The following is a 16987-nucleotide window of genomic DNA, read 5'->3' as shown; positions in this document are numbered from 1 at the left end:
GTTCTGTTCAGTGGACCCGCCACTGTATACCTGTTCAGTGAACCCGCCACTGTATACCTGTTCTGTTCAGTGGACCCGCCACTGTATACCTGTTTAGTGAACACGCCACTGCATACCTATTGTGTTCAGTGATCCTGCCACTGCATACCTGTTCTGTGAACCCGCCACTGTATACCTGTTCTGTTCAGTGGACCCGCCACTGTATACCTGTTCTGTGAACCCGCCACTGTATACCTGTTCTGTTCAGTGGACCCGCCACTGTATACCTGTTCTGTTCAGTGGACCCGCCACTGTATACCTGTTCTGTTCAGTGGACCCGCCACTGTATACCTGTTCAGTGAACCCGCCACTGCATACCTGTTGTGTTCAGTGAACCTGCCACTGCATACCTGTTCTGTGAACCCGCCACTGTATACCTGTTCTGTTCAGTGGACCCGCCACTGTATACCTGTTCAGTGAACCCGCCACTGTATACCTGTTCTGTTCAGTGGACCCGCCACTGTATACCTGTTTAGTGAACACGCCACTGCATACCTATTGTGTTCAGTGATCCTGCCACTGCATACCTGTTCTGTGAACCCGCCACTGTATACCTGTTCTGTTCAGTGGACCCGCCACTGTATACCTGTTCTGTTCAGTGGACCCGCCACTGTATACCTGTTCTGTTCAGTGGACCCGCCACTGTTTGCGGTGCGTTACACGGTGAGTTTGGTGTGTCAGTGTGAAGCAGTACCTTAATTACACTACCTGATTGATGTATACACATGCAAGATGTTTTAAAGCACTTTAGGCCTGTCATTTAGCATTCAATGTGATTTCTGCCCTTAAAACGCTGCTTTGCGTCAAATCCAGATTTTTCCCGGGGACTTTTGGCGTGTATTCCACTCCGCCATGCCCCCCTCCAGGTGTTAGACCCCTTGAAACATCTTTTCCATCACTTTTGTGGCCAGCATAATTATTTTTTTTTTCAAAGTTCGCATCCCCATTGAAGTCTATTGCGGTTCGCGAACTTTAACGCGAACCGAACGTTCCGCGAAAGTTCGCGAACCCGGTTCGCGAACCTAAAATCGGAGGTTCGGCCCAACTCTACTAGCAGGGAGATGTGTATACACTATTCCTGACTGACTGGCTTGCATGTGACATTCCAGGCTGCATTTACTTCCTAGGCTGCTATGAGAGGGAGAGATACTGTTTATGAAGGCTTTATCAGGATCTTTATCAGTCAGAGAACAGAAGACAAGCAACACACAATGCTGGAATCTTTAACCCCTTACCACCATCTGAATAAGATGCTTTCAGCTGGGTGATTAATAAATTATACACTGAGGAGTTGACAGCAGCCCCCCTGTGCAGGAACATGGTCTAGCCCTCTAAGAGATCTAAAACTGATGGAGGATTTTATAGCAGAAAGACAGAGCTGTGTGAGGAAGAAAACTGCTCCTAGTACTTGTGGTAATGTGTGCCCTAACACACAGCATTTACAAAACTTACTTAGTATTCCTTAAATACTGTAGTAAAGACAGGATCCTGCCGCTATCCTAGTTATTGCTTATTCAAACAAAACGGTTAGTACGAGCCATGAGGATGAACCAGGATGTGGCAGGTGAAAGGAGGCGGGAACATCCTAATTCCATGTCATTGCTTGTACTAACAGGGCTTGTTTAAATAAATAGTAACTTGGACGGTGTTTAGTATTAGATTATCTGCTTCATTGAGTTCTAAGTGAGCACGCCCAGGCGAAGCGGTGTATTCAGCAGGAAGACAGGTGAGACTCTATTATACTGCCTGGTAGTGTTGTTCTCTAATCCCTACCTCGACCTGCCCAGTGCCGGACATATCTGTAGCTTATGTGTTACATTAGGAAGTTATCTCAGTACAGGTGACAGATTTGGCCCCACCCTCCCCAATACAGAGCTTTGAGCGTAGCATGGAGAAGTTACTTACCGGCTTTTAACATTCCACCAATGGGGTCTCTCTTCAGCCACACATCCAGCATGTCCAACAGAACCAAAAGGAAGACAGAAAATGCTCATTGTAAAGGCTTCCCTCACCTCGATTTACATTCTTAAATTTATCACAGGTGGTGACCTGTTTACTGCTGACATGGATCATCACTGTGGAATGTTTGCTTGTTGAGTGTTCCAAAGTGAGTAAAAACAACACCTGGTTCCCAGAGTGCACTGGGAGGAAAAGGGAGTGCAGGGGGGGGGGGGGGGGCTGGGGGGTTTACTTCCCAATATACAGCAATATATAGATATAGGAAGGGTTTCCAACACTGGAACAAGAACAATTACCGTAAAAGGGGCCTCGTTAAAGTGTACCTGGGGTGAACCTTGGGTACAAAATCAAATACTTATTTCTGGAAAGGCCACAAGGGCCATGGCCTTGCACAATAAAATCAGATATTTTAGAAGGACTTGGAGAGAGAAGCCATATGTCAATGTAAAGAATTTCTGGTCCACAGCACAGTGCCCAGCTCTCCACTGATGCCTGAATTCCAGAATTCCTCAATCATGGCATTTTTCTCACTTCCTGGTGTGTTTAGTGACTGGACAGTCAGCATCTGCTGTCACCTAATGATCACGTCTTCTGTATGATGGACATATAAGCTGCTGTTAGAAATACCAAGGATTTACAGTACAGAGCAGACAGAACTGAGTTTGGATGGGTTTTAATGCATACATTCACAAATATCAGCTCTGCTAATTTGCTCTCCCCCTCTCCTACATCTGTCAGACTGACCCCAGCTAGCCAGCAGTGATCTCTGCTTTAGTTAACTCTTTCCTGACTCATTTTAGGGTCTGTCTTTCATCTCCTACAGCTATTAGAAACCAGGACAAACTGCAGGGAAAAATGCTGATTGCTTTCTTTCAGTGCTTATATTATTATTATTTAGTATTTATATAGGGATGACATTTTCTGCAGCATTTTACAGAGTATCTATAGGTTCGTCACTAACTGTCCCTCAGAGGAGCTCACAATCTAATCCCGGAAGCAGGAGATTTGGACGCATGAGACAAGTGGACAAAAAGGGCGCCCCATTCACTCCCATTATAAATATCGTTTAATGGGCGCCGAACAGGGAAAAAAAGGCGCCGGAGATTATTAACGTTTTAACAAACGGCGCCTGGAGATTTTTAAGGATTTATAACTATGTTTGTGACGATTTAACTTTACAAAATGAGCCCGTGACGAATAACGTTTCTAAAGATACTAAATCACTATTTCTAAAACATTTCTAAAACATTAATATCCACCCAAAAAAATGAATTACATTTTTTTATTTACATTTTTTATTTATTAATGTCTGTAAAACATTATTATCCATAGGGGGTCTTAGGTTTAGGCACCAACAGGGGGGTCTTAAGTTTAGGCACCAACTGGGGGGTCTTAGGTTTAGGGACCACCAGGGGGGTCTTAGGTTTAGGCACCAACAGGGGGGTCTTAGGTTTAGGCACCAACTGGGGGGTCTTAGGTTTAGGCACCAACAGGGGGGTCTTAGGTTTAGGCACCAACAGGGGGGTCTTAGGTTTAGGCATTAGGCACCAACAGGGGGGTCTTAGGTTTAGGCACCAACTGGGGGGTCTTAGGTTTAGGCACCAACAGGGGGTCTTAGGTTTAGGCACCAACTGGGGGGGTCTTAGGTTTAGGCACCAACAGGGGGGTCTTAGGTTTAGGCACCAACAGGGGGGTCTTAGGTTTAGGCACCAACAGGGGGGTCTTAGGTTTAGGCACCAACAGGGGGGTCTTAGGTTTAGGCACCAACAGGGGGTCTAGGGATTAGGGATAGGTACAGGGAGGGTTTTTAACAAACGTAAATATAAGTTTCAGTTTACAAATAGGGAAGATTAACGTTTTAAGAATTGCCGATCTCATACCCATTATTCAGTGATTTATAAATTCTTAAAACACTCTTTGTAAACGAAATTCTACACAATATTTCAATAAACGATAATACTGTTTATCGTTTACACCACGCGCCCTTTTTTTCCGACGCCCTTTTTTGATGTACGCTCTAATCCCTACCGTAGTCATTTGTCTATGTATGTATCGTGTAGTGCATGTATCATACTCTAGGGCCAATTTTTTGGGGAAGCCAGTTAACTTATCTGTATGTTTTTGGGCCGTGGGAGGAAAATGGAGTGCCCGGAGAAAACCCACACAGGGAGAACAAACAAACTCCTTGCAGATGTTGACCAGGCTGGGAATCAAACCGGGGACCCAGCGCTGCAAGGCGGGAGCACTAACCACCACGCCACTTATATGTCATTGTTTCAAGGATATCTGAGCTGACACTATATCTATGCCAGTGTGTGTAATTTGGGATCTTTCTACTTTCCTGCAGCAGTAGAGCATTTTACCATCTTAGCCATCAGCAAAAGCAGAAAGTTTTGAATCAGGATGATTCGACTTAAAAGAAAAAGAGTAAACTTTCTTCAGACTTTGATCCTGTATGCTGACAATAAGTTAGAGCACACATCTATATGGACATTCAACATTCCAAAGAGATGCATAGATTTTTCTGCAAATAAAAAAAAATGTCCTTTAGATGCTTTAATTCAGGGATGGTCGTAGTCCGCCAACTTTGCTACGCTGGAACTACGCGTATTTTTACACAATTACGCTTCGCCAAACTACGGCTTCGAAATCAAATAATCGCTTTGTATGCATTTAGTAGACTACGCCTTAAAATATGCAATTATGCGTGAAGAGTATTGGATGCGGACACTGATGTCCTTATGCGGAAAAATTTCGCATTAATTCCTCTCTAAATGCTTATACCGGGAACTCTTCTATGCGTACATTACCTTTTCCATTGCGTAATTTTGCATCGAATCGTAATCGTATGCAGAAAAATAGGAGCGAGTAACGCATTCGTAGTTTACTTCGCAATACACATGTTACCTACGCGTAGCGGGCGTACTTCGCTACACGTAAATTCGTAAGCGTAGTTTAGAAACTTCGCCTATGAGCTAAGATGCGTGAATGCGAACTATGATGAGTAAATTCGCACTGGCGTAGTTTCTGCTCATCCCTGCTTTAATTACAACATCCAAAGGGGGACTTGACAGGACGTTCGCTGCTTACCTGTTCTCTGTTTTGAATGAGCTTTTCTCCATTGCGCTGCCCTGTCCCCTGTTTGTGGCTCCGACTGCAGCCAGTCGCAAACAGAGGACAAAGAAGCAGCGCATGCTCTGGCCACTCGCGTTCCCTGCAATTTCCCGCTCCTTTCCGGATGTGCACAGCAGCCCGAGGGAAGACGGACATTGTTGTTTATTCTTGACAAGTACCGGTCATACATCACTGTCAGTTCTCAAGTATGCATGCCTACAACACTATCGGGTGCTGTGCACATTTGGGCAGAAGCGCAAATTGCAGGGAGCGTGAGTGGACAGAGCATCCACTGTTTCTTTGTGGAATGGAGGGCAGAGCAGCACAACTGAGATAAGCACATTCAAACCACTGATAGGGGCGGGCTACAAACAGCCAATCAGATTTGTTTAAGTTCAATGGGAAATTGCAACTTATTGATGCCAAAGACCCCAAAGCTCATAAACTTGGTCATTGAGTGACTGTATGTCAAGGTTAGAAACAGTGGGCGGAGCCAAAAATAACTTTTTACATGGGAAAATGTAAACTGCAGCTATTCTTACACTGTTAATGGCAGGGTTCTCAAACTTCACAGTTGTTAATACTGAGAAAAGTGGGTGGAGCCTACAACAGCCAATCAAAATTCACCTATTTATTTTCAAGGGTAATATTGAAACTGCTGCCATTCTTACACTGTTAATGGCAGAGGCCTCAAACTTGCTACAGTTGGTCATTAAGAGACTGGTGTTCAAATTCGCTAGAGCCACAAACAGCCAAACAGATTTCTTTGCTGGATAAACTGCTTCCATTCACAAAATGTTGATGCCAGGAACCCAAAAACTCACAAACTTGGTCATTGAGTGACTGTGTGTCAAGGTTACAAAAACTGTGTGGAGTCAAAAACAGATTTCCCTGGGTAAATGTACACTGCAGCCCTTCATTGTTAATGGTAGGGTTCTCAAACTTTGCATAGTTGGTTGCTGGGTGACTGGGATCAATATTCGGAAAAGTGGGTGGGGCCTAAAAAAGCTAATCAAAATTCACCTGTTGATTTCCAAGGGTAATATTAAAATCGCTGCCATTTTTGCACTGTTACTGGCACAAGCTTCAAACCTGGTACAGTTGGTCATTGGGTCACTGGGGCTCAAATTCAGTAAAGGGGGTGGAGGCACAAAAAAGCCAATCAGATTTGTTTCATTTCACTGGAAAAATACAAATTATTGATGCCAAAGACCCGAAAGCTCACAAACTTGGTCATTGAGTAGTGACTTCGTGTCCAGGTTACAAAAAGTGAGCAGAGCCAAAAACTAATTTCACTGGGAAAATGTAAATTGCAGGCCTTCTTACGCTGTTTATGGCAGGGTTCCCAAACTTTTACCAGCTGGTCACTGGGTGGCTGAGATTAATATCCAAGGAAGTGGGTGGAGCCTATAATGGCCAATCAAAATTCTCCTGTTGATTTTCAAGGGGAATATTTAAAATGCTGTCATTTTTACACTGTTATTAACAGATGCCTCTAACCTGCTACAGTTGGTCATTGGGTGACTGGGGTTCAAATGGAGGAGAGGGGGTGGTGTCACAAAAAGCCAATCTGATTTGTTTAATTTCTATTGGAATATACACATTATTGATGCCAAAGACTCCAAAACATTGTCATTGAGTGTATGTGCGTTAGGGTTAGAAAAAGTGGGTGGAGCCAACACCAGCCAAATCCATACCCGGGCAACGCCGGGTCATCAGCTAGTATATTTTGCTTATGAATTTATAGTGGTATGCATGGTGAAGGGTGTGGTAGGGGTGTGCTAAGAGGTGGGGCAGGGGCTGTCTTAAAGTGTCCTACTTTTTCATCTTAAAAAGCTGTGAGGTATGAATAAGTATCTGGCATCCATGCATAGATTTGTTTCAGGAAGTGCTTTTGTAAAGAATAAAAGAAACCCAGAGAATTCCCCATGAGGACGTGGACTAGTCAATAACCTCAAACCAGCTAATTTCAGCACAGCCCTTTGGGTGCCGTCATAGGCCATAATGAGAATTACAGCTATAGTGGTGCTTAGAGCTATTTCGGCCACTGGCCATTGCCGATGCCCAAATTATGTATTCCCCCGGGTCATGACAAGGGTAAATAAGCATTAATGCCACCTAGCAGTTTGCCTGCAGCAGGGTGAGCCGTGTCTTTCTGCTTCAAATTATGCCGAAATTTGGCCGTGGCCATTTCAAAATGTACGCCATAACCTGTCAAAGTTTTACTGCCTACTGTTGGCAGTAACAACATTGGGGGAAAAACAAATATGGTGCACTTCTCTATATGTATGTGTACACATGTATTTTACATTTTTACAATAGTAGTGGTTCTTTTGCCCCTACGGTGGAACCCCCATAAAAGTAACACACTTCAGTTCACACATATAAAAAATGGAGCAAAGCACAGTAGCGTTACATACGTGGCTGTAATGATCAGTGATATATCTGATGATCAAAATGAGTTCTATCAGCACAATAGTCAGTATTTTATTCAAAGTGTTTTGGTGCACAGTAACATACAGGAGCACTGGAGAGTGATAGCCCTGAGTGACAGGGGCTATCACTCACAAGGAGTGGTCGTACAGGCGTAGTCGGTAACAGATCGGACAGTCAGAAGTACAGAGTCGTCAGGCAAAATCGTAGTGAGTATACAGGCCAAGGTCGGCAACGGGTCAGACGGGCAAAGGCACAGAAACGTAAGAATAGATCAGAGTGAGTGTTAAGGCAGAAGTCGGCAACAGATCAGATTGGCAGAGGTACAGAATCGTAAGACAGAGAGTAATCAGAGGTACAGGCAAAAGGTCATACACAGAAATAATCAATATACAATGATAATAATAATAATAATCCTAAGCTAAGTGCGAATCCCCGGGGTCCTGCCGGTTCAAGCACACAAGGATCTGACTAAGGTCTGAGAGCTTTCACTGCGAAGTTTCATCAACAACAGACAATGAGCCACTGACAGCTCATAGCTTAAATACCGACAAGCAGCCCCAAATGACCCTCCCTAAGCGAGTCAATCAATCAGCACTGAGGAGCGGCGAGCAGTGGTCAGCTGACCGACAGATCAGCTGACCCGCCTCCTCAGCGCATAAAGATCTTGCAGCTTGGTGCGCGCGAGCTGATCTACGTTGGTGCAATGGAGAGAGGCCTGTTCTACCGGAAGGAGCAAGAGGCGCCCGTGAGGACCTGGCCGCAGCCGTGGTGACGTCAGACGCGAGAGCGGCGGCTGTACCGCTTCCTGCTGCAGAGGTAACCAAACTGTTACTGACAGTGGCACACGTTAAAGATTCATCATAGCAGCAAAACAATCAGAAAACAGTGCAAATAATCCAATGCTAACACCAATGCTAACCTAGAAATAAAAAACACAGATATAAGTAGATAAATACTAGTTCTACTTACATAACAGATGTATTGCACTGTCCACATTATGATTCCTGTGAATTTTATAAAGGAAAAACAGAGCATCCTATTCTAGGCAGTTTCCATCTTGGTTACATTTGAATGAAGCTAATCCTGACATCATTTCCTCCCACACTCTTTTTTTCACTTCTTGCTAATTGTGAATTTGTTACCAGCCCTCCTCCCAGAGTCTTCAGACACTCCCACTGAGGTCTATATTAATAAGTGCAGTGTCTTATGTCATTAGAAGGAGGGGGAAATAATGGGAAGAGGAGGGATATATTATAGATAAAAAGATCCCCCAGCATGTATCTGTTTTGCCAGCAGATGGCAATGGCAATTAAAGGGCCAGTGCTCCTAAGGTATGTGATAACTCCAAACTATAACAGCAGAAAAAGTTTTGAAAGTGTTGAATGCAGGAATCAGGATTAGCATCTTTATCACTTAATACATTGTTTACCTTTTCATCATAGATCATCAGGGGGTCTATGTATTGTGGTGAAACTCCACCCACAGTGTGATGTCATGATTCAGGTCCTGACATCACACTATGGAAACATTCTTGCATTGTGGGAAATAACTGTTCTCTCCAACTGCCAAGCAACTAATATCTCCCTCTGTGTGTATATATATATATATATATATATATATATATATATATATATATATATATATATATATATATATATATATATATATATATATATATATTCCCAACCTTTTAGCCTATTGCATTGTTAGGGGTGTGGTTATGAATAATAGCAGTTAGTGCTTTTTTTTCCATGTCCGCCAGTAGTAAAGATGATAATCTGCAAGCTGATTGTGGATCAAACAATAAGAACAAATTACATAGTGAATATCAATCATTTCTTGAACTCTCGTCTATTTGTTAATTTCTCGCTTTGCAATGTATTCATTTATTTTCTTCCCCTTTTCGCTAAAGTTCCTCTTTAAGACCGACCTCTCTGTTTCAATGTAAAAACATGGTCGTTTGATTTCTCTTTTTTAAATAAACAATTGACAGAATGTGGCCAGCGGTAGAGTGGAAGTCAGGCTAAGCGTCGCCCTCCCATTATTAACCTCGGGGAAGCGAAGAGTCACCAGCTTATGCGTAATACCAGCTAATCTGTTCCTAAACGTCTAATTAGACTTGATTCTTTATATATTTTTGTAATGAGCTGACAGCCAGGCAGGGCCGTCAGCCCGGTCGCGGGGTTTAATGCTAAATGACAAGTTTATATAAAATCTGGTGATTGAATCACGCGTCAGTTTGTTTCTCCAGATGTGAAAAAAAAGAGCGTTCCGAGTTCATTTCAGCAAAAGGGAAGTGAGAGGGCGAGGGGAGGAAGAGTATGAGATTTTTGAAAAAAAAAGAGAAAGTTCACCTTTTTTTTTTTTTGGTGGCCTTGCTGACAAAGTGTGATGGGGCCGGACTTTGATATGACGGGTTTGTTTATTGCGACTTGCAACGAGCCCTGTGAAATTTAACCTGTCGTAATAAATGGAAAACATCTTAAAGGATCAACAGGCTTAAATCTCTCACTTCAAAAAAATGTAGTTTGAGGAACAGACTTGATTAGTACAGCATGCATAGCAGCCAGCTATTTATGTAATGTATTTATATAGCGCTGACATATTACGCAGCGCTGTACAGTATATTGTTTTGTCACTAACTGTCCCTCAGAGGGGCTCACAATCTAATCCCTACCATAGTCATATGCCAGCTATAATGTAGTTAGGTGTAGGGGCCTTCAGTAAAGATAGCTAGGTAGTGGTGCCTTGGCCATTTACCTCCCTCCAGTTCCAACGGCGGTGTCTGGGGCTCGTCCTTGTCTCCCCTCCTTCAGACGCTGCTGAGGGAACGCTCCGGCGGTCGAAGGGGGCGGCCGGCAGCATGCGTGGATGCATTGTGCCCGGCGCCGCCCCCAGCCATAAAGTCGCGGCTTCCTTCTCTTCAGCTGCACCGCCTCACCTGCCCCCCGATTGGCCAGCAGAGTCTGACGAGACGTAGCCAAGTTATACTACTGCTGGCTGCAAAATTGAATGTGACCAAAATAAGCGGTCGCGATCTACCGGTGGATCGCGATCGACCTATTGGGCACCCCTGCTCTAAAGCGAAGGCTAGCCAGGGCATTTAAGGAGCCTATTACTGCTGCTTCTATTTTGTTGGAGGGGTTCTTTGAAGATTGATTGAGTGGTTACTAACACCGCAGCCCAGTAGTAAAGTTTAAATATTGGTAGTGCAATTCCTCCCTCATCCTTAGAAAGTTGTACGGTCTTGAGAGCTACCCTAGGGATTTTGGAATTCCACAAACAGGAAAAGATGTGTGTGTCAATACTATTCCAGGCAGAGTTAGGAATGGACATGGGTGTTTTTCAAAAAAAAAAACATTTCATTTTGATTTTGGTTCATTTTGATTGCATTAGCTTTGCCTAGAAGGGACAATGGAAGTCGTTGCCAAGCTTTACATTTAGCTTTGAGTGTATCCAGAGCAGGGAGCAGGTGTTCAGTTTAATTAAATCATGGATATTAGTAGTGAACCATATTCCAAGATATTTTATCTCAGTTGCACATATGAGTGTACTTAGAGGACCCCCTGGGAGGAGATATGGAGTCTAAAAGAAGGATTAGAGATTTCTCCCAGTTAGGGTAGGTGCACACATAACATAGTTAGGAGAGGGTAGGAGGAGAAAATCTTACCTAAGTTATACCAATTTCAAGAATGCAAGGTTTTTGTTAGACATATAAGTTTTTTTATGCACATTAGACAACGCGTTTCGCGGCTACAACCGATTCATCAGGTCAAGTTCAAGTGCCTTAAAGAGACACTGAAGCGAAAAAAAATATATGATATAATGAATTGGTTGTGTACTATGAATAATTACTAGAAGATTAGCAGCAAAGAAAATATTCTCATACTTTTATTTTCAGGTATATAGTGTTTTTTCTAACATTGCATCATTCTATAATGTGCAGATTACACAACACTCAGCATTCAAAATGAGTCTTTCAGAGCAGTCTGTGAACTAATGAACTCTCCTCTAGTGATGCTCGGATGTGCCTCATCCACGAATTCGGAAATCCGCGTGGTTGAAAAAAAAAATCCGCATTCGGCCCCGCCGCATACGGATTTTCGTCCGCGTCCCGGCGGGCCAAAAGCATCTTTGTATTTGGGCTCCAAGGAGCCCCATTGGTCCTTAGCAGACCAATGGGGTTCCTTCTGATTTGACAGACAGAGCTGGGGCCCTCTGATTGGCCTGCAATGTGTCACTTCCGCATTGTTTGACGCATTTCCGCAAACCACGACTTCAGCACCGGGTTTCACGAGCGTGAAAGCGGATTTCTGTCCGAAGCCGAAGCGGATTCACGCGAAGCCGAAGTAGATTTTCGTGGTTGAAAATCTATTCACGGATTTTCGTGTCCGAGGCGGAATGCGTCAAAATGGTCGTGAATCCACGTGTAAGCGTGATCACGACCTGGCGGTGAGCACCACTGCTCTCCTCTGGCAGAGGAAAAGTAAACAGTTCAATTACAGTTGAGATAATAAAAGTCAGATAACAGCCCTCTCCACGACTAAGTTAGTCGGAGAGCTTAATAGCTTTTTTGCATAGAGATAACAACTGGAGTTTCTCAACTCTTCCTGTACTGGAAACAATTAGACTGATGTATCTGATCTTAATGTTTTATTTCTTAGCTGTACTACACAAACAAATCATAATGTCATCATTTTTTTTTCCGCTTCAGTGTCTCTTTAAAAGAGGATTGACAGGAGCTCAGGACTCAATCCACATTTAAAACATAATAGCATGACATTATATCCCCAAAACATACACATATAGAAAATATACATATATAAAAAAAACATATAAAAGATAAAAAATATATAAAAAATATGTAAATCCAGCAGTGAACATAAAAGGTAATATCGATACGTTAATAAAAGGGGGATCGCCCGTAGAATAAGTCAATTGGGGCCAAAAATAATGCATCAACAACCTGGATCCACTAGAACTATTATACCTTGGACGCCTCCTACCCTCGCCTAACATATTTAGGACGCTCCCCTAGAGGACTGTACTGAGTCCCAGACCTCCTGAAGGTCTAAAGACTCCCCCCTTTTTTGTTTTTGGAGCATCGACTGCTAGACTATCCTCTCATAAAGGCAGATTGGGGACGGTACTTCATTACATGCCAGCCCAGTACGAGTGGTTGCCTTGCTTGCAACTTACCTTTGTGAGTATATATACTTCTTTCTATACATCACCAACTTTGACCTGACGATATTACACGAGATTGGGCTCCCGGTGTACCGGTTATTTTTTCCTAAATTTAGGGCTGAAACCATGAGGGAGAATTTCCCACAGATATAGCCATTCCACATAATCGAGAGCTGAATTGAGAGCTAAAATCAAGCGGCAAAAACGACCGAGAGCAAAAACGCACGGCAGAAACGAACCGTGTATTCCCAGCATAAGACGTCTAATGTTAAGATCAGTACCTTTTCCAGGTATAAAACCCGACTGTTTGGGATGAATGAGCTTAGTTATAATCGCGTTTATTCTAATTGAAAGGATTTTGGCTAAAATTTTGCAATCCTGGTTAAGGAGTGAAATTGGTCGATATGAGGAGAACTCGACAGGGTCTTTACCTGGCTTGGGAATAACCACTATCAAAGCTTCAGCCATAGACTTAGGGAGACTTTCTCCTAACTGAGCCAGTTGAAATAATTGAAGTAGCCTCGGCAACAGCGTCTCACTATATCTTCTATAGAAATCTATAGGGAGTCCCTCAGTGTCTGCGGATTGTTTGACGGAATAGAGCTCATTACTGTTTCAAGTTCCTCTCTGGTGATGTCCCCCTCCAAAACTTTTTTTTATTGTTATCGCTAAGTTGGGGAAAGACAATGCCGTCTAAATACGAATTTAGTTGTTCCACCGAGTAGTCAATTTTCAATTCATATAAGTGAGAATAGTAATCTTGGAAGGCTTTATTTATTTGGTTAGGGCCTAGGCCGGATTTGTACTCTTTACCGCCCTAGGCCACTGTCGCCAGCCGCTCCCCTTCAGTATAGCGAGATGACCCCTCCCCTCTTCCCTCCAGTATAGGTAGCTTGATGCCCCCCCCCCCCCCTTTCCTCCAGTATAGGTAGCCCGATGAACCCCCCAGTATAGGTAGCCAGAAGACCCCTCCCCTCTTCCCTCCAATACAGGCAGCCAGATGACCCCCCCCCCACAAGTATAGGTAGCCAGATGACTCTTCCCCACTTGTCCTACAGTATAGGTAGCCAGACGACTCCCTTAATCCCTCCATTTCCCACCCACCTTTCAGTATAGGTAGTCAGCTCACCTTCACACCGCAGCAGCCATCAGTGTCACTCATTTCTCCGCTCGTCTCCAGTGCAGAGACTTCCTCTTTCCCTCTGTCTCCAATGCTGCCCAAGTCCTTAGCTGCCCACCACAACGCCAACATGCACAGAGAGCAAGGTGGCCACTGCACAGGTGGGTGGCAGTAGGCAGCGCTCGCCTGATCTCCCTGTATTGCAGCATTTGCAATATTGCAGATGCTGCACCAGTTTAGCCTGCTGCTTTGGTGCCCTTGGACCTAGGTGGCCTAGGCCTAAATCCGGCCCTGGTTAGGGGTATGAAGTTATGAACCAGATTTCGATATTGAGCTCTGAAGAAGTATGGGAAATATGTCTCTCTTTTCCAATCAGGAAGGCCAGTAGCTTCCCAGTATTGTCCCCCGTTCTTATATCCTGACTTTTTAAAGCCTAGATACTAGGATTTAAGGCCTCTTACACACTGAACTGACTCCCATATCTCTCTTTTGTCAGCCACCTATAGCTTTTATTTAGGTTCTTTCACACTTTGTCCATTGCAATACTTTTCAAATTCGCAACTAACTAATATAATCGCATCCCAGTGTGATGCAATAACATTTCTATGGGACATTCCCATCGGAATGCAGTGCGGCAGGTTCATTCAGAGTAACAACAGCAGGCTGTTGTAATGATCAGTAACAGCTCTTAACAGCACGATAGTCAGTACTTTATTCAGAGTGTGATCACATGTGTTTTTAGTGCACAGTAACACAGGAGTACTCCTATGTGATAGCCCTTGGCTGTTGGGACTATCACTAGGTAGAGTAGTCGTACAGGCAATATCGGTAACAGATTAGTCAGGAGGCAGTACAGAGTCGTCAGGCAAAAGCGTAGTGATAAACAGGCAAAAAGTCAGCAACAGGTCAGATGAGCGAAGGTACAAAATCAGGAGGCAATATCAGATAGGAGAGAACAGAGGCGCCAAAAGGATAAAAGGGGTTTTAAAGGAGCTTAAAAGCCAAAAATGTGGTTATTAGAGGAGGCAGTGGTGGACTTACCTCCTCCAAGCAGACACAACACGACTGAAGCATCCTTTCAATGTAGTGTATGCTTCTCAATTTTTTTTTAATTCAACTTAAAGGGACTCCGAGCAGTGCAGAAACTATGAAAAGATGCATATCATTTTAAAGCTCTCTTTCTCCTCTTTCCAATGATATATAAATCACCGCCCTACACCTTTTAGTTTTCGCTATTTTCGCGATTGAAATTGCCAGGGCCGAGATTTCGATCGCAAAAATAGAGAAAACTAAAAGGTGTAGGGCATACATGTCAAACTCCGGCCCGTGGGCCAAATCTGGCCCTCAGCCATTAAATTTGGCCCTCAAGTGGTTTCCCCACTTTGCATTATGTTTGGCCCACTCTAGACCACCAGGGAAGCTATACTGGAGGTGATGCCCTTAAACACCTGGGAAGCCATATGGGGGAGGGAGGGGGAAAGCACTAAACACCAGGAATTTGTATAGGGCATGGAGGGGGGCCACCTGGGAACTTTATAAGGGATGAAGGTGGCCAGTAGACACTGAGGTCGGCCCGCAACTAGGTTCCCGAGTACAATGTCGGCCCACTTTGTATTTGAGTTTGACACCCCTGGTGTAGGGCAACGATTTAGGTGTCGTCAGAAAGAGGAGAAAGAGAGCTTTAAAATGATATCCATCTTTCCATAGTTATATTGTATTACACAGGGCGACTTTTTCTGCTGAATGGAGCTGCTGACTTTGAGAAAAAGTCGCCCTGCTTAATACAATAAAACTATGGAAAGATGGATATCATTTTAAAGCTCTCTTTCTCCTCTTTCTGACGACCCCTAAATCGTCGCCCTACGATTTCTAGTTTTCTCTATTTTCGCGATTGAAATCTTGGCCGCGGCAATTTCAATTGCGAAAATATCGAAAAACTAAAAGGCGTAGCGCGGTGATTTATATATCATTGGAAAGAGGAGAAAGAGGGCTTTAAAATGATATGCATCTTTCCATAGTTTCTGCACTGCTCGGAGTCCCTTTAAGTTGCACGTACAAAACAGCAGTGATAAAACTGAAGAAATATGGGAAATATGTCTCTCTTTTCCAATCAGGAAGGCCAATAGCTTCCCAGTATTGTCCCCCGTTCTTATATCCTGACTTTTTGAAGCCTAGATACTAGGATATAAGGCTTCTTTCACACTGAACTGACTCCCATCTCTCTCTTTTGTCAGCCACCTATAGCTTTTATTTAGGCTCTTTCACACTTTGTCCATTGCACTACTTCTCAAATTCGCAACTAACAATATAACCGCATCCCAGTGTGATGCAATAACATTTCTATGGGACATTCCCATCGGATGCAGTGCGGCAGGTTCATTCGGAGTAACAACAGCAGGCTGTAAATTTAGCGGATAACGCAGTGCCAGTGAAGCATCCTTTCAATGTAGCGTATGCTTCTCAATTTATTTTTTATTCAACTTAAGTTGCACGTACAAAACAGCAGTGATAAAACGTAAGGAATCCACATCTCTGACATCAATACTCATTGAAGAAGTAATTATACAATTATTAACCTCATAAATCCAAGAGTAAATAAACAGTAAACGCCTTCTAAGCAAACATAACTGGAGCCAGAAGGCTAAATGTCACATTGTGCCACAAAGCTTCCATTGGCTGAATGTAATGAGCTTTACACGGAACACGAGATGAAAGGGATTTGTTTATTTACTTTTAAATATTGCAATATTCCTGGCTGTCCTGCTGATCCTCTGCCTTTGAAGTGGATCCAAGATGAAAAACTAACTATAACAAGTAACTTGTCTACTGTATATATCTTATATAAAGTTTAGATAGTTTACACAGCAAACCTAGCTGCAGACAGCTTCAACAGTATATGATTATTTCTTCCTGTGATACAATTAGAGCAGCCATATTCTACTTGTCATCACACAGGCAAGCTGCTCTGCATCTCCTCCCCTCAGCCTGTAGAAACTTCACTCCCCTGTCCTCCTCTCTCCTCCCCTCTCCGCCCCCTTGCCTCTGAAATCTCTGGCTGGTAATGCCGTCTCCTTCTCCTTTGGGAAAAAGCCTTCTCCTCCCCAGAATGAGCTCCCATGAGCACTTGCTACA

The 16987-nt window shown here is 43.6% G+C and overlaps 1 protein-coding gene across 3 annotated transcripts in view; it reads left to right on the top strand.

The window, feature by feature from the left end:
• LOC137532176 (alpha-1-antiproteinase-like) overlaps positions 1–16987 on the top strand; it is a 168646-nt gene that overhangs the window by 113030 nt on the left and 38629 nt on the right. The window contains exon 1 of one of the 3 annotated variants that reach the window (XM_068252401.1): positions 1687–1765. The exons of the other annotated variants lie outside the window; for them this stretch is intronic. The gene's annotated coding sequence lies outside the window, so the exon portion shown is untranslated. Of the gene's footprint in view, positions 1–1686; positions 1766–16987 lie in introns of those variants that run through there. 3 annotated transcript variants of the gene reach the window in all.

The sequence above is a fragment of the Hyperolius riggenbachi genome, chromosome 9, assembly GCF_040937935.1.
Source record: "Hyperolius riggenbachi isolate aHypRig1 chromosome 9, aHypRig1.pri, whole genome shotgun sequence".
Lineage (NCBI taxonomy): Eukaryota > Metazoa > Chordata > Amphibia > Anura > Hyperoliidae > Hyperolius > Hyperolius riggenbachi.
Note: the sequence above shows the minus strand (reverse complement) of the source record. Positions and strands in the feature narration are given on the sequence as shown.